This window comes from Panthera onca, chromosome C1, assembly GCF_046562875.1.
Source record: "Panthera onca isolate mPanOnc1 chromosome C1, mPanOnc1 haplotype 2, whole genome shotgun sequence".
In the NCBI taxonomy this organism is placed as follows: Eukaryota; Metazoa; Chordata; class Mammalia; order Carnivora; family Felidae; genus Panthera; species Panthera onca.
The window spans coordinates 125854264-125872932 of NC_138346.1; positions in this window are offsets into that span (position 1 = coordinate 125854264).

An 18669-nucleotide genomic window follows, 5' to 3' on the forward strand; every position below is an offset into this window, starting at 1 on the left:
TTTCTGGAGACAAACAACTGGACTGACTCCAGGCAGCTCAAGATGAAGGCCATTATGGTTTCTCACAGAATCAGTGGGAAACCTGAACAACCAGGGCAGTTCCAGGGTGCTCACCAGTAGAGCCTCCTTGATCTTATCTGCAGGACAATGAATGCCATGAGCTCCAAATGCCTGGTCTCTGTGTGCTCAAGTCTTCAACTTCCCAGGAGGAAGACTCTGATTGGCCAGATTGGGTCAGGTGTCTCTACCTGTGGACCAATTGGGCATGGGCAAGGAAGGGGAGTATGTGTGGACATGGTCAATCCTACTATGACCCTGTGAAGCCTACCTTCAGCTCTGTGCTTTTGTTTTGTTCTGTTTTTAGAGTGCAAACAGGAAGAACAGGCATTTCACTAAGAGCAGGTGCAGCAGGGACATAGGAAATTAGGAAAGGCTTCCTGATGTCTTCACTTTAGTGGGCTGGGAAAGGTCTGGTATTTATTTGGGTTTCTTTTTTTCCATGCCGCCCAACCCTCCCCATGAAGGATTTCACACATTCAGCTCTAGCATTGCTAGACTTCGGTATGTCCTTCAGTGTCTCTGACAAACTCTGGGAATCTGGAGTCCTGAGAATTTTCCAGGGCTATGATTTAAGGGGTCGGGGGGAGAGAGAACAGTATTTTGGAAGTGTGGGGCAGTGGAGAAACTCTGTAGACATCTGTGGAGAGGGGGTATAGAGAAATGTGCTACTTACCTAAGTCTAATTTGGGTTTGTCCAAGTGAATAATTTCTCAGGCAGCCAGGAGGAGCCATAAGCCCCGTGAGACCAGGGCTGCTCAGAATTCAAGCTGTAGTTCTGACAGCTTCAAATTGGAATCAAGCTCGGTGTTGGGGCCTATGAGGTCCTTCCCTTGCGTCACTTTATCCTCCAGGCCTACGGCAGAATTCCCAGAGGCTGAGAACATTGCTCTGCTGTGTCTTTGCAGATTCATGAAAGAGGAAGCTGAGTATTTAGCCATCACCCCTCTTCACTTGCTTATCAGGCAAATGGCTTGTTACCCACTGGCCTAGAGAGTGAGAAGTTGGGCTTGAACAAACATCTCTGCTTGGACAGGACATTTTCCAGCCCCTTCCTTGTGCCCCTGGGTGCTCTTTGCCAATTGAGTGGGCAACTGTTCTTGGCCTCTTGAAATACTAGACAACCAAATCTGGAAGGCTTCTCAAGTATCTGTTAGGGGATCCTTTAATTTTATAGAAAAGAAAGTTGTGCCCAGAGAGGGAGCGAGACTTGCCCAAAGCCAGTCAGCTAATTTGTGACAGAACTGGCACCAGAACTAAGACCTCTCAAAACACTGAGTCACCACTTACATTGCTTCTCACATCTCGGCTTTCTGTGGGAGGACTGAACGTGCTGGGACCCCAGAACCAGCTTCCTGTCTTTCTGCTACCTTCCATAAGGGTCAGAGTTGTTCTCAAGCTGGCTTCAGGCATAAGAAATAACTCTTGAACTTCTCTTTCTTTCATAAAGCATTTTTTTGCCTTGGATAAGGAGATCCTGGGTCCAAGAGACCCAGACTTTGCTAAAAAGGAGTCACTTGATTCAAGGACTTGCTTCCTATAGCTTAATCACAAATTTAAGGAGCCCCTAGTCCTAGGCTCTGATTGGTTCCGAGGACAAGTACCCTGTTAGCAGAAGGCTCCTCATCATGTCTGAACTACAGAAGAGAGCAAGAGGAACCAGACTGAGGGTATTGAAACACTTGTCAGCTTGCAGACCTTGTGCTCTGGACAATTTTATATGGACAGGGTGGTGACAGCAGTGGTCTGAACTCCTGGAGATCTCCCAGGCATCCAGGGATGCTGGGATCTCTTCAAGGCCAGTGGCTTTGCCTGCCTTTCAGAGCCTCCAGATGAGAGACGATCTGAGTCTATCAACTTTTCCCTTTCCTTTCAGGGAGAGCTTCTTCAGGACTTGAAATGCCAATGTCACAACTCCAGGGACAAGGATTTTATCACTTCTTTAGAGAGTAGTATGATATATATATATTTCTGGTAGGGGAGAAGGGGGAATGATCAGAAGGAGAGAGATAAGCATTTTGAAACTCTTTTAGATGGTGAATTTTGTGAGTATGCATGTATGTGTGCACATGTGTCTGTGTGTGTGCACGTGTGTGTGCTTACTCCAAGGCAGCTCATGATGAACAGCAGCCTTCAATATCCAGAGCTGTACCTTGTTTAATCTTCTCTGGTAGACTCTGGGTATTTGGTAAACAGAGCACCTCTCAGGCATGGTGATAATCCCCACTTGAGGGCCAGACCGTGTGTCTCTTTGTCGTAACAAATGACAATGATTTACTAGAGGCAAAAATGACAAAATCCAATTCTTCCTGAAAATGATAATAGCTCACAGTTAGTGGCAAGTGCTCTTTGGTGGGCACTCTTACAAGCTCTTGACACACTGAGGATTAACTCATTTAATCCTCATAACCACTCTGTGTAGATAATTTTGTTTTCCTCATTGCATGAATCGTGAAGAAACCGAGGCATTAAGAGGTTAAACAACTTGTCCAAGTCACGCTGGTGGCAAGAGGTGGAGCCAGGAATTAAATTCTGCTGTCTGGCTCCGGGTCCTGGCTCTTAACTGCCATGTGATATTACTACTAACCACTACTAATACTTCTCCTTCTTTTCTCCCCCTCCTCCTCCTCCACCTTCTTCTTCTTCATCTTCTTCTTCGTCTTTGTCTTCTCCTTCTCGTCTTTCTTCTTTTCTTTCTCTTTCTCCTTCTTTTTTTTTGATACTTCTTCTTAAGGCCCGTGTCTGAATGACTCCTCTGATACCTACTGCTATAGCATCTGAAAGCCATGGGGTTAACTCAGTATACACTGGGGTTGGCTGTGTCAGGGAGAAGACTGACCTAGATACATCCTCAAACCACCATCCGACTCTGTAGTTTCTATAAGGTTTGGCCACTGTTGCTGGCTACCCACTTGCCTCCCCCAAAGTCTGTAAAATACAGGCCATCCTTATTGGCAGATAGGTCATGGCTAATTCAGTTCTGGTTTTCTTCCACACCACCCCTCACTGTGCAGTTGTCCAGGGAATGCTGAGCAGCCTCCAGCGATGGGGACCTTACTGTCCCACAGAGCAGCTCTCTGCATCTTTGGATAATCGTGACTGTTGAAAGTTAGGGCTGAAATCTGCCTTTCTGTAGCCTTCTGTCCACTGGTGGAACAGATTTAGGCCCTCAACCATAACCATTTAAATATTTGGAGGAAACCTTTACCTATACCCAGAATCTTCTCTTTCTCAGGTGGCACCTTCTCAGTTCCTCCTGTGACAGAACTTCAGGACCAACCTAGCCCTCAGTAGCTTTGTCCACATTCCTGTTAATGAATCACTGAGATGTGGCCCTAATAAGAACAAAGCATAGCAGGGCACTCCCTTCCTTCCTTGCAGAGATTCTACTAATGAAGCTTCAGGTGACTCACTCTAGACAAACCTCATCCCAGCCTACTTAAAGGGCTTATGACTGATAATCTCAGGCATCAGAGGAAGTATTTGCAACTTCACACAGGAATCATTTGAAGATATTTAAAAAATAATAGAAACTCTTATTTATTTGTTCTCATATGCTGCTTAGGTATTAGAATTTTTTAAAAATTCTCCAGGTATTTCTAATGTATGGCCAAGGTTGAAAAGCACTGGTCTTACTAAGACCAAGCTGGAATGTACTTTTTAAAAAAAATTTTTTTAAATGTTTTTATTTTTGAAGGAGAGAGAGACAGAGCATGAGCAGGGGAGGAGCAGAGAAAGAGGGAGACACAGAATCTGAAGCAGGCTCCAGGCTCTAAGCTGTCAGCACAGAGCCCGATGTGGGGCTCAAACTCACGAACTGTGAGATCATGACCCGAGCTGAAGTCGGATGCCTAACCGACTGAGCCACCCAGGTGCCCCTGGAATGTACTTTTTTAAATTTTTTTTTTTTTTTCAACTTTTTTTTTTTTTTTTTTTTTAATTTATTTTTGGTACAGAGAGAGACAGAGCATGAACGGGGGAGGGGCAGAGAGAGGGAGACACAGAATCGGAAACAGGCTCCAGGCTCCGAGCCGTCAGCCCAGAGCCTGACGCGGGGCTCGAACTCACAGACCGGGAGATCGTGACCTGGCTGAAGTCGGACGCTTAACTGACTGCGCCACCCAGGCGCCCCTGGAATGTACTTTTTATAAGAGTACGTACTTAGTCTCTCTGGTTCCCTTCTATATTCCCAGCAACAACAAATGTGCCTGGCACATAGGAGATCTTGCTCAGAAAGCATTTGTTGATGAATGAATGAGTCCTTTGCACATTGCTGAGTGTTTAGTTATCATTTCATCAATTGTCCCTGAGAAACTGATGGTTGAAGGGCGCTGAGAGACTATCTCTGCCTTGGACAGGGAAGGATGGAGTTAGTTGTGTCTGGTTCCTAGCCAACATGCAGTTAAAATTATCTAAGTAGGACAGAACAAAGCTTGCTGGCACATGGGAAGGGCTCTTGGGTCACAGCGCTTGTGAAGGAGGCTGGGTTGAGAACATGGTGACAACTTTGTGTTTAATTAACATGGCTCTAGAGGGATCTGGAGCAGAATTTAATGGAGACTAAGATTACCCACAGACTGGAGGAAGGGTCAGCTCAGATCACAGGAAGCATCTAGAGACATGGAGTAAGGCAAAAGACGTCCTTTCACTGGCTGGAGATTTTATGAGGCATTTGAGACCACTGAACTCTGAGAGGCATGGAGAGGGCCAGCCGTCAGGCTGCAGCTGTGCCTGGGAGTCTGGGTGCTCTCCCTGCATCCAGGATACTGCCTCCATGGAGACCTGAGGCGCTCATCCCCAACACCCCCCCACCGCCCCGTGCCCTTCCACCTTATGTTCAGTGTGAGCACATAGAAGTTCCCAGGGGGAAGAACCCATGTAGAGGGAAGGACACTGAATATGAGAGGAAGGAGCCTAAACTGAAAGCATGAGTGTGATAGGGGCACCAGGTATAGGAGTCATGGAGTAGGAAGAATCTGGTAAGAAGCAGCTTTCTGAAGGGCAAGTGTTGTGGAAATATTATACAGAAAAATGATGTGTGTGGCTAGCAAGGACTCAAATGTGTATTTAAGATAAGCAAGATTGAAGGTTCATAGCTATGTTTAAAGAAGCTAGGTTTATGCTGATATAAGTAATATGGTATAATTGACGTAAGTAAATAAATTGATATAGGTAATACAAGTAATGTCTTCCTTCTAATTGCCCAATCTATGTAGAAAAAATAAACTATTAGGAGGCTGCGGATTACTTGCAAGTATGAATTACTTTTCCAAGGTCTTGCCTTCCACACTCCCTTGAGATGGAACACTTCTGTAAACAGTCAGGCCAAATCCTCCCAGTGCTCAAGGATGGGGAAAGGGCTTCCAGGCTCTTAGTATACCACCCCCTTCCTCTCCTTCCATCTGGAATGTGAAGCAATTACAGGCAATTGCTATAGTGGAAAGAACACAGGAACAGGAGACACGACATCTGAACTTAAGGCTCGCTTCTGCCACTGTCTCTTCTACACCTTTTCCTCTTCTTCTGGTTGACAGAATCCCTCTTTCCTGTGGGGTGCTCATTCTAACTGTTTTTTATGGAGCTGTTCCATGGTCACTGTCTGTAAGCGTCCTGGAATTCAGATCTGCTGATTGCTGTCTTTCTAGTCAACTGTGAAGAAGAAAGGAGGCAAAGTTCTGACAATGCTTAAGCACTTGGATCCCAAGTGTGCTGGATTCTGCATATTTCAGTTATGTGATCCCATGAATACCAGATTGCAAAGATAGCCCCAGTAACTTCTCCCATCTCTGTGTGCATGTTTCTTTGCAATGTGATGTTGTCTCTTCTTAGGGACAAATAGAGTCTATTTCCCCTCCCCTTGAGTCTGGGATGGCCTTGTGGTTTGACTGGGTCAACAGAATGTGGCAGAACAGGCAGGCATGGCTTCTCAGCTTTGTTTTAAACTGCACCTTCAATGCTCTGTCTCTCTCTGTCCCAAAAATAAATAAAAAAAAAACAAAAAACAAAAAAAAAACGTTGAAAAAAAAAACACATTTAAACTGCACCTTCAGCTCTCATCTCCTGAAAACTTAGGGCCATTGTGCTGTGAATAAGCCTGGTCTAGTCTTCTTGAGGATGGAAGAACACATCAAGAGAGAGGCCCAGCCAACCCAGCCATATCAGCAGAGCCCAGGCCAGACTGCCAGCTGAATGAAGCCACAGTGAGTGGCAGAAGAACCATCCTACTAAGAAAATTATGAGAAATAATAAATTGCTATTGTTTTAAGTCGCTACTTTGGGAGTGGTTTGTTATGCAGAAATAGATATCTGATTCATGAAAATGCAGTCACCAGCTCATTCTGCGACCTTGTGTATCAATCCCATTTTTTTAATTTCAAGTAAAGCAAAATCAGCTTTTGCTAATTTGATCTGTATAATAATTTATCTAAAAGATATAGGGCCATCAGGAGGGCTGAAGTACCATGATCAAAGCTACTCATCCAGAAACATACTCTTATATTTGTCTCCACCAGGATCCCTCCAATGGCTGTGCCAGGAATTCAGTTGTACTAGAATTGCCAATGATGCCAGAAAGAACATCCCTTACTACCTGCTGGTTTCTTTGCACACTAGCTCCTGATTCAAAGTCTAGAGTGGGTGCTTCTGATTGATCAACTCGAGATCATACATGTACATCCTGGTTTCGGGGAGTCTGGGAAACTAAGTATCTGTCATTTTAGCTGTTATAATGGGAGACAGTTTCACACGATGGTGGATTTTTCCAAATGTAGGAAGTGGTACAAAAAGAATGACCAACGTCCTTTACAGTTCACCCCTTTTCCAGATCAACATCAATGTATACTCTTTCCATATTTGCACTTCTAAAAGAAAAAGTCCCTAATGTAATTCAGCTATTTCTTAATCCCAAACAACTTATTTCCTTCCCAGATTCTCATCAGACATTATATCCAGCTTCAACCTAAGGATCTGTGGTTGGTATCTATTGCTCCTCTAGCTCTAGCTCGTGAATTTGCATTAATATTATGTAATTTACAGAATAAATTGTGAACCTGATCACAACAAATATACTCTATATGAAAAAGTGAGGGACAGGGAGAAGAATGGAAAGTCACATTTGTTAAAATATATAAATATGTGCATAATACAACATGGAAGATGATTCACATAGGTACTTCTATCCTTGTTTGCACTATAGTTGACATTTAGTTTCTTTATGGATGGTATTAAATTTTCCTCCTCCATTAACTTGCCTGTGTTTCTTTTTGTTTTCATTCAGTACTCAGTCCAGGTTTTAAAACATTGGTGACAGATCCTAACATTCATTTTTGAGGGATTTTATCCTTAAGTAGTTTTTTTTTTTTTTAATTTTTTAATGTTTATTTACTTTGGACAGAGAGAGAGACAGAGCATGAGCAGGGGAAGGGCAGAGAGAGAGGGAGACACAGAATCCGAAGCAGGCTCCAGGCTCTGAGCTGTCAGCACAGAGCCCGACGTGGGGCTCAAACCCACGGACCGCGAGATCATGACCTGAGCCGAAGTCAGACGCTCGACTGACTGAGTCACCCAGGCGCCCCTATCCTTAAGTAGTTTTATCTGCATAGACTTGCAATGGTTTCCCCTCAATCTATATTACTACTGGAAATAGAAATACCATAAGTCGCCTTATGGTATCCCTTGTGCTCAATTCATACTCCTTCCAGAATCAGGGTGTTGAAGCAATATTATTTCCCTCTGATGATCTAGAGCAAGTGCTCTAAGCAACGTAGTAATCCCATTTTTAGCCTGTTCATTCAGAGGAATAGGAACCACAAATGGCTAAGTTAGAGCCTCAACTTTCAATTCAACAAGCTAATTGTAGTGTTTTCTGGTAGGCACATTCTTCCTGGGATGTTAAAATTTCTAAGTCTGCAATGCCCAGAGTCATAAAGATTGGAAGCACAAATTTTGCTAACATACTTAGTCAACAGTGACAAATGCCATCCCCATGTCTACTCCTTGTTTTCTAGACTCATGATTTCTAGCTATGTAAAAAGTATGTATACTTGGGGCGCCTGGGTGGCTCAGTCGGTTAAGCATCAGCCTTCGGCTCAGATCATCGTCTCATGGTTTGTGAGTTCAAGCCCCACGTCGGACTCTGTGCTGACAGCTTGGAGCCTGGAGCCTGCTTTGGATTCTGTGTCTCATTCTCTCTTCACCCCTCTCCGTCTTGTGCTCTGTCTCTCAAAAATAAATAAATGTAAATAAATAAATAAAAAAAGTATGTATACTTCATCCTGATACTTCATGACACCTCAGCTGTGCAATGAGCTGAACTAGGAGTAGCTGCACCTTAGGAACGAGCATACTGGGAATATAACTTCATGCAACTCACTTGTACCATTAAGACTTTCTTGAGCTTGGTCCTGCTTGTATCACTTCCATAGATAATGGTGCGTTGCTGGGTCTGCCTGATTTATATAGTTAGATGGATTAGATAACATCTAGTTCAGGGTAGGTAGCCCAGGTTGCATGATTATCTGGTATCCAATGGCCATGCATTCAACGAAGTCCTAGTAGCAAGCTAAGAGCTGTTTCTTAAAAGGGTGACAGTAACTTGCTGAAGAGAACCTGGCTTTCTCCAAAACCTTAAGGACCTATTCTACAATTCTATCCAACCTTGCTTCAAACTCCATACAACGTCCTGATCTGCCAAAGACACCTCAAGTAGCATTAAATCTTGTGGATCATTAGGACCAACTGAGGACATGCTTACATTACAGCCTAAACTAGTTAGAAGGCTAGTTCGTTTTCTTCCTCTGAACTCTACTAGAAGTTGGCAGTCTTCTTGGTCTCCTGGAAAATGGACTGGAACAGTAACCAAAATGTAGTATATGTTGCTTCTAAAATCCAAAAAAAACCCTTGAAATGTTATGTCAGTTTTCTCCATTATAAGGGGTACAGGGTAGAGAAAATTGTCTTTTATTTTAGAGGAAATGACTAGACATAGTCCACCTTTGGCTTGCTCCCACTGTACTGCACCTGTATTTTCATGTTTTTCCCCCCTCACATTTCTAGTGTATATATGTGTTGCACTAAGGTGTATAGTGAACAATTACTTCTTGCTGTTCACATCTTATCATGTCAACATCCCTGTAAACCAGCATATTCTTAGTGAAGGTAAGATGATGAAGGTCTTAGAAAACTAATTTGTGGTACATATCTGAGGGTAGACATACCCCACACCCAGACAGTGTTAAGGTACTCTTGTCCCCGCCAGGTGAAAGCTTCAGGTGTTCCCTACTTAGGAAGAGAGGAAAAGTATTTGCAGGAGAGCTACATTCCAGGTGCTAGGGAATATGTTGATTTGTTCCAGTAGAAAGGCCACAGCTGAGGCTATGATTATCACTGGAATTACCATTTGATTATATTTATAATTATTCCTGGCCAGTGCCTTCAGAATTGGTCAAACTGGCCTGTTAAATTGGAATATAAGAGAGATCAATATCTCTGCATCTTTCAGGTATTTAGGGGTGATACTAAATCTCTGAATTTTTATGGAGACAAGCTTGCATTTTATTTGCCATTTTGGTAATGAGAGGGAACTCCAGGTGATTCTACTTGACTCTTCTTACCTAGGAGCCTTTATTCCCTTGCTCTCTAGTGAAGATCCTGTGTGAGGATGTTGCTGATTACTAAATATGTCTATTCCAGCCATATGCTCAGGAACTGGGTAAATGACCAAAAGTTTGGGCCCTACTGAGCCTACCGTGAGGTAGACTTAGGTAAAACTCCATTAATTGCCTACCACCCATTAGTACCTTCTCTGACACCACAATAGTGTTCTGGATCTTCAGATTTTCCTATTTTCTTAGAGCCAAGCCAGTGTCTAGTAATCTTGAGAGGGACTCTAGGGATTTCCTTTTCCCTAGTACACAGATCCTCTGCTAAATTGTTGCAGAGCAGTTTGGGGACTTCCGGAGAAAAGATTCAGGGTTACCATGTAACTGCAGGTTTCTTATGCAAAGGTACTCATCTTCCCTTTCATACAAGGCAAACTCAGTCTGTGAACTGACTTAGGTAGGAGGATTGAGTGAGGGACCATGTAGCATTAGGATATTTTAGGCTTCAGTTTCAGAAAATCTTGGCTGGCTTAAACAATAAGAAAATGTGTCTCATGTAACAAGACGTCTGAAGGCAGGGTTGGTTAATTCAACAGCCCAAAAATGTCATTAAGGACCTGGACTTTTTACCTTGCTTTGCTCTGCCCTTCTCAGCATGCTGGTTTATTTCTCTCCATGGTTGCAAGTTGGCTGCCAGAACCACATACATCAGGTACTATCTAACAGAAGAGGGACTCTTCCTTCCTTAGAGTTGTCTTTTGAGTAGGGAATCTGCTCCCAGAAATATCATTGGACTTCTGTTAGAAAGAAGAAAGCCGGCAGGTGGAGAGGTGGGGAACGGAGATGATTCATGAATGGTTGTGAGGTGGGAAATGAACAAGGTCTGCTATGGACTTAAACTTCAATCATGATGGCATAAGTCACTAAGTCTGTCAAATCAACAGAGACCTTACTGGTGTGTCCATCTCTGTTTCTTTTGGGTTACCATGAGCTGACATATCGTTGATCTCTATGGGTCAGATCATCCTCATTATCAGGCTGGCCAGCTGCCCAATTGTGATAGCCAAGCTCACTATGCCCAGCAATTAGTGCCCTTCCAAAGCCTGTATTGCTTATGACATCCAATCCAAATGAAACTGGGCATCTCATTTCCAACGACAGCTTTTCTCCACCAGCATTCTTAGCTGACAGATAACAACGACTCTGGCTTTTCATAAAGATGTTGGCCCTCCCTTAACAATGTATTTACTGTTGTCTGGACAAAGAAGTGTATTTTCGGTCCTCTTGGGAGACATAGTTAGGAGATGAGTAAGCAGTCCTGATAAATCCACTCCAACATTCTTATCTCCCTTGGTCTTCGAATTTATTTCCTCTAAATTATACCTTGTAACTTCTGACATCTCAGCTACATTTAGTATGGAACACAAATGAGTCCAGGTTTCTGTCAACCTACCCAGAAAACAATTAAAATGACTCCTAGATGCTCAAGCTAGTAAATCAAATGCAGAGTCACTGGCTTATGCCACCGTATCAGTATACTCGGCAGACCTAAAATTATGGTTGTCTCTTGTTGGCCTAGCACTTTTAGAATCTACTCCCCAGGTCTCTGCTCATATCATTGATCACAGTCACGCACTTTTGTCTATGTTTTTCTTTCAGATATTGGATATGGACTTCACCCCCTCCCCATGCCTTCTCCCGTACCCTCTCACAGGGACATGTTGAGATATAACTCTAGTTGTAGGTGGGGAGACAATAAGGGGAAGAGGAGGTTGATGATAAAGAGAACTGGTTTTCCCTTGCAAAGTAACACCCTCAGCTTAGATGACTGGGATTTTTAAGTAAGGTGGGAATAGACACATGAGAAGAAAAGGAGGGGCTGCTTTGGCTGACAAGAGAGATAGGAATCAATAAAGTTCAGAAATTCAATGCTTTCTGAATTATCTGAATCTTCCCATAAATCTGTTTCAGTTCCCAGGTCTACCTGTTTCCTGATCAATGCTCTAATTTTCACCTAAGCAATAGTGCAAGGCTGAAAATTCAATTAATCTTGTAATTCAGCAACCTGCAGGCTAAAACTTTGAGCTTGATTTTTATCTATTTCAGTATTGTGGTTATAGACAAAGGAGATTCTTCTAGTGCAGTCACAGGAAATTCTTGGCTTTCATTTTTTTTCTTGGGTTGAGAACTTAGGTATTTGTGTTTTTTTTTTATTCTTTCTTTTAAAAAATCCACCTAACACTATTAGAAGCAAACATTTTATTTTCAGACCTTGAATTTCTCATGTCCTTTACATTGTTCTTTTTATAACCTCAACCTTGACTTCAACAAAGATAGGTGACTACAGGTGAAAACTTAATGGTTTTCACTGTTGTTTACCATGTTTTAGAAGAGTCACATTTCTTAATCATGGCTAAATTTTCACTGCAGTGAACCCTGATCATGCCCCAGACTGTCTTTGATTCTTGCCAATTTCTGCAAGGTATGTTTCTGCCCAAATCTTGGTACCATTTTTGGCATTAGCCAACCTTTTAATTTGCAAACAACAGAAAGAGACCATGGCTAAGTCAGGGAGGAAGAAAAAGGTTGATGAAAAGGATATGGGGTAGTTTATTGAATCAGGAGTTTTATAGGCAGGAACAATATCCCAAATCACAGCTTCCAAGGTAAAATTTCCCTCTATCCCCTTTCCAATGAATCACTACCTCCCAATCAGAGCAGGAGTCCCTGATTAACAAAGGATGAGGTCAAGTGCCTATGTCCTGGCTACAAAAGAAGCACAGGAAGTAATTATCTGGCATTTTAAGCTTCTATAGTGGGAGGTGGGTTCCAATTCCGTGCCTGGACTCTGAAGGTCAGAGATTCTCCCAACAAAAGAAGGCGCTGAATTGCTAAACAGCCAAAGCAAAGGGCAGATGTCCATTAGCTCCCAGAGAAGTCACTCCTTTCTGTGTTTCTCAGTTTCCTCATCTGTAGAAAGAAGAGTTTGGAGCAGATGGTCACAAAGGTTACTCCCAGATCTATCACTCTGAGGCTTTGTCACTCCCCTTTGTCCTCTGCAGAGGAGGTAATCCCAGCTCACATTGTTCTGGCCAAAGGCACTGAGTCCTTGCACTGGTCCTAGCCACAGGTGGGGGCGGGGGGGGGGTGCGGACACAGGGGAGTTAGTTAGAGACTGGCTATCCGAGGGGATGAAGGCCACCCCCCCTGGCTCCTGGCTGCTATTAGGCTGAGCCCTGTGCAGCTGTTTTTGCAGCAGGCTCACACTGATGCAGAAAATAGAAGCAGTGTCAGGCCAGCGCCATGAGTGATCCAGAGAACAAAGTCATTTTTCAAGACACTGCCCTGTTTGAACACTGGGTGTCGAGGTGACAGATTTTGTAGACACGTTATGGGAAAAAATCCACCACCTTGAGTGATTTTGAAGCCTTTAGAAATATTTGGCAGGTGTGAACAGTTGGTTCCCCGCATTTTCTCTTTAATCAATTGCTTCTTTAAGAAGTGACTGTATGAAGGGAGAGAGCTGGGTATCTCTTCCCCCCACTCCCTCCAGCTCCCTTTCCAGCGCACTGGTTTTTCAATACGAAGAGGCAAAACTTTCTCCACGATCCCCGAAATGGTGCCTGCATATTAAAAATACACCAGCTTTCTTTGCTGTTTGCCTGCGGATTTGTTTCATTTCATACCTCACTGAAGCCTCCTCTCTGTTCAGAACGCATTGTACCCAGTTGTGAGGAGAGACGGGGGGGGGGGGGGGGGGGGGGCGGGAACTTGAGAGAGCATCACTTGTTTTCTTAGCAAACTCTGGGAAATATTGAAATAGAAGTTTGAGCTTTAAATGAATAGAAACCTGAGGACTTTAGGAGGAATTTTATTATTTTTTCAAATATTTTTTTAAATATAATTTATTCTCAAGTTAGCTAACATACGGTGTATACAGTGTACTCTTGGCTTCGGGAGTAGATTCCCATGATTCTTTGCTTACATACAACACCCAGTGCTCCTCCCAACAAGTGCCTCCTCAATGCCCATCACTCATTTTCCCCTCACCCCCAACCCCCATCAACCCTCAGTTTGTTCTCTGTATTTAAGTCTCTTATGGTTTGCCTCCCTCTCTGTAACTATTTTTTCACCTTCCCTTCCCCCATGGTCTTCTGTTAAGTTTCTCAAAGTCCACATATGAGTGAAAACATATGATATCTGTCTTTCTCTGACTTATTTCACTTAGCAAAATACCCTTCAGTTCCATCCACATCATTGCAAATGGCAAGATTTCATTCTTTCTCATTGCTGATTAGTATTCCATTGTATATATAAACCATATCTTCTTTATCCATTTGTCAGTTGATGGATACTTGGGTTCTTTCCATAATTTGGCTCTTGTTGAAAGCGCTGCTATAAACATTGGGGTACAAGTACCCCTATGCATCAGCACTCCTGTATCCTTTGGATAAATTCTCAGTAGTGCTATTGCTGAGTCGTAGGGTAGTTCTATCTTTAATTTTTTGAGGAAACTCCACACTGTTTTCCAGAGCAGCTACACCAGCTTGCATTCCCACCAGCAGTGCAAGAGGGTTCCTGTATCTTCACATCCTCGCCAACATCTGTTGTTTCCTGAGCTGTTAATTTTAGCCATTCTGACTGGTGTGAGGTGGTATCTCAGTGTGTGTGTGTGTGTGTGTGTGTGTGTGTGTGTGGTTTTTTTTTTTCAATGTGGTTTTGATTTATATTTCCTTGATGATGAGTGATGTTGAGCATCTTTTAATGTGTGTGTTTGCCATCTGGATGTAGTCTTTGGAAAAGTGTCTATTCATGTCTTCTGCCCATTTCTTCACTGGATTATTTGGGTTTTTTTGGTGTTGAGTTTGGATACTAACCCTTTATCCAATATGTCATTAGCAAATATCTTCTAGGAGGAATTTTAATTCCCTGGCTTGCCTGGAGCTTGGATCCTGGCCTTGTCCACACCTGAGGGTGGGATCCACAAGTCACTTCCCAAAAGGTGGGCACTGGGATACAGGGTCTGAAACAGCACCACCTTTTTGCCACGGCCAGCTGGGATGCAGAATCACCTCTGTGCCCCTAAATGGGTGGGGCAAAGATTGGCATAATGGAATATGAGACTCCATGTCAGAAACCAAACCATTTTCCCTTACATCTGTTTACCATCTATATAGTAAGTTAAATTGTGTCCACCACCCCCCCCCCACAACTCATATTTGCCCAGAACCTCATAATGTGAACTTACTTGGAAGTGGATTCTTTGCAGATGTAATTAAAGATTAAGGATCTAATGATCATTTCAGATGAAATCATGCTGGAGTTGGGGTGGGCACGAAATCCAGTGACTGGTGTCCTTACAAGAAGAGGGGGGACACAGAGAGACAGAAAAAAGCTATGTGAAGACAGAAGCAGGGATTGTAGTGATGAGTCTGTAAGTAAAGGGATGTCAGGGATTGCTAGCAGCTATCGGTATCTCAGAGGCAGGCATGGGACCATTCTCCTAGAGCCTCCAGAAGGAACCAACCTTGTCAGCATCTTGATTTTGGACTTCAGGCTTCCCGAACTATGAGTAAAGACATTTCTGTTGTTTTCAGCCCCCAGGTTGGAGATGATTTGTTATGGTAGCCTAGGAAGCTAATATATCACCTACTGAATGTCCCTTTGCCATCTTGCCCTCGGCCCATAATGTCCTGCAAAACTTTCTCCTCCCTCAGTTTCAGCTCAAATGTCACATCCTTAGTGAACTTCCCTGAGTCTTCATTAATAATTAACCATCTCCTTCTGTGCTCCCACAGCTTCGGCACTGACTTAGTTCCCTCTGTGTTCAGTGAGTTATACTAGTGTGTTCCTTCCTCCTAGACTGTGGGCCTCCGAGAGCAGGGCAGATCTCCTCATCTGTATCTTTACTTTCTGATAAAGTGCCTGACGCATTGTAGACACTAGTCACCGGGTGTGGAGAATGGATGGAAGGGGACAATGGTGTCCTCCAGGTGCTGCTGAACTTCTGGAGAGGGGCAGGTTGGCCCTGTGATCTTTCTCTGTCTCAACCTGCATGCTTTTCTGCCCTTCTGATGTCATTTCTGTTCTCTGCACTTAGCTGCCTACTGTGAACACATCTCTACCTACGTGTTAATGGCTAATCTTGCTGTCAGCTGTTCCCAGTTTAAGGCAAGGCTCTTTCTGGGGCCATCCATATTCATAAGGTAGAAAAGCCTCACAGTTAAGGACATCTGGTGTGTGTGTGTGTGTGTGTGTGCGCGTGTGTGTGTGTGTGTGTGTGTGTGTGTGTGTGGTGGGGGGTAGGAGGATGACCCACTGGCTCAGCTGAGGATAGAGAGATGGAAGGTAGGAAGAAGCAATGGCTGCTCCGGAAACACTGGCCACCCTTGGGGGAGATGGTCTATGCTGGCTGTCTCTCTCTCTCTGTACTGTGTCCACTGCTGTTCCCCCACACCTGCCTCCCCCATTCCCGCCAACCACCAAATGATCTGGATCATTGAGTGTAAGGAAAACTCTTTGTCCCCATTGAGCTAGCTTGTATTTTGTTGTTGTTGTCACTGCAAGACAAAACCCCAGGAACCTGACAGAATTAAACTATTTTATCTTCTTTAAATTTTTAAACAAAAGAAAGAGGAGAGATTGTGTTCAGACAATGTCTTGGGCACAGGCACACGACAAAGTGAGGTGGTGAGAGCGGCGGGGCCTGCGTGAGCTGAGCTGATGCCGTGTGCCCTCCCTTCAGTGTGGACCCGAGGCCTCCGGTGGGCCCACGAGGGGTTTGGCCAGTGTGGCTGGGCACATGATGGGGCCTGGGAGAAGGCAGCTAGGGAGAGTCGGTATCCCTCTCCAGTGCTAGAGACTGTGTCCCCACAGAGCCTCCCACAGGCTGTGCACTGCTCCCCACCAGCACGCCCCAGGGTACCCTCACCCCCCTCAGATGCTTGGGGAAGTGGCTGAGTGTGGCAGGGATCTGGGGGGACCACAGTGGATTCCAGTTCAGAGGCCACATAGTCTGAGGCTGAGGATGATTTATGAGGAAGGCTTGGTTTCCCTGACTTCAGCTCCCTCTGGACTCTCTGGAAGGTTCTGGTCATTTTATTTTATTTCTAAATCACCAGACTGTCCTTCACCCTGAGCAAATGGTCCTGGGACTTAAAGGGAGCCACTTTGGTGGAGCCATTAATCACAGAAGGCTGGCAGGGTCCTGAGGGGAACTCTCCTCACCTTCTCTGCTCCACTTCTGTGGCAGGTTCTGTGTCCTTGAACTGTCCTCTTCCCATGACTCGGGTTTCCCTCTGACAGGGGACTAGGCCTTGTGCGGAGGAGAGAGAGAATGAGAGAAAGACTGGCCCAACCACTCCTTCACTCATTTATTCATTCATTCTGTATCGAGTGCTTACCTCATTGCCAGGCTCTAACTGTCTGGGAATATAGACATGAAACAAACACACAAAAATCTACCCTCAAGGAGCCTACATTCTCGTTCCAGCCAGACTTAAATGGTGCTTGTGCTGCTTCTCACTGCTGAACAGATGCAGAGAGTGAGACAGAGGGATGCAAGCCAGGGATCCACATGCAGGAGTCTTTCATCGGACACCCCTATTTCTCAAAGGGGTGGCCTGGGGCTTGGGGGATGTCGCTAAACATCCATCACTTTATCGAAGAGGTTACTTTGTCCTCTACTCAAAGTCGGCTGGGAGAAGGTGAGGCCGGAAGGCAGCATGACCAGCGACACCTGCCTCTGCAGGCGGGTCTCAGGGGAAGCCACATCTCCTGGAAGGGGACCTGGGGCCAGAGGGAAGTGTGTGTTTATGTGTGTTTTGTTTATGTAACAGGGACAGATCACTCAGAGCAACATCTAGCTTTTTATTTTAGCACTTGTTTCCTCTGGTCTGAGCCTCCCACTAGATGTGGAATGTTCTGGAGGGGTGGTATCCTCTACCCAGTGAGTTCTGAGACTAAGTTTCTAGATAAGGATGCCTGTGTTTGCCTTATCTGTTAGAGAGTCAACGACCAGTATCACACCAGCCTCTAGGGGGTGGTCCAGGAGAGCTGCCAGAAACAGGGAGAAGAAAGGAGGTCAGGAGGGCAGACCTGGCTGCAGTGGGTCCTCCCATCCCAGGGCCTGAGGAGTCCGATGGAGCCACAGAGAGTCAGGGCTCAGACCAGTTAGAAAGGAGACACTCCTGAGTGAGCTTACAGAGCATGGCTCTCCCTTCTCTACCTTTCCAAGGGAGCCAGTGTGCCCAGATTCCCACAATCAAGCAGCAGCCTGATGGAGGCGTCGTCGTCGGGGCTTCAGAGGAGTCTCGGGCAGAGTGGGCAAAGCTGAGAGCCTGCAGGCTGCAGGCCGGAGGGGCTGCCCCAGAGTGTCCACCAGAGGGAGAAGGCTGCAGGTGGTGGGTCCTCAGGGGGAGAACATTCCTGGCCTGTGCCCCAGGGACCTCTCTGCCTGACAGTCTGGCAGCCGCCTCAGCTCTGGGCAGGATCGTGACTTGGAACAGTCTCCTGGGTCTCCTTGTCTCCAAAAATAGGGCCTGGATTTGATCTGTGATTTGCAGCAACCCGCCCCCCCCCCCCCCCCGCCCCGACCTTTTTTTTTTTTTTTTTTTTTAAATAGGAGACCTTTTTAAACAAAATTTCACCAGGAATCTGTCTTAAAAAACAACTTTAAGAAGCAGTACTGTTTTGGTTGAACCAGAGCAGGGACTGGAGTCCACATTAAAAACCAGAGCAGGGACTGGAGTCTGACCAGCTCGGCCTCTCTCCTCCCCTGCCTGTGGCCCCTGAAGGACTCACGGCTACCCAGTTCCTCAGTGCTGAGTTCGAGAACCTCTGGACACACTCTGTGTAAGCCCTCTTTCACCTGTGATATTTCAGACAGGCAAGCAAAGGCCCCACGGAGCTGAGGACATGCATTTCTGGCACCTTCCAGTGGGGTCTGGTCATAACATGTCCTTCCTTCACACCTTCTGTTTCGTTTTAGTTGATTTCTCCTGTTTCTTTTAAT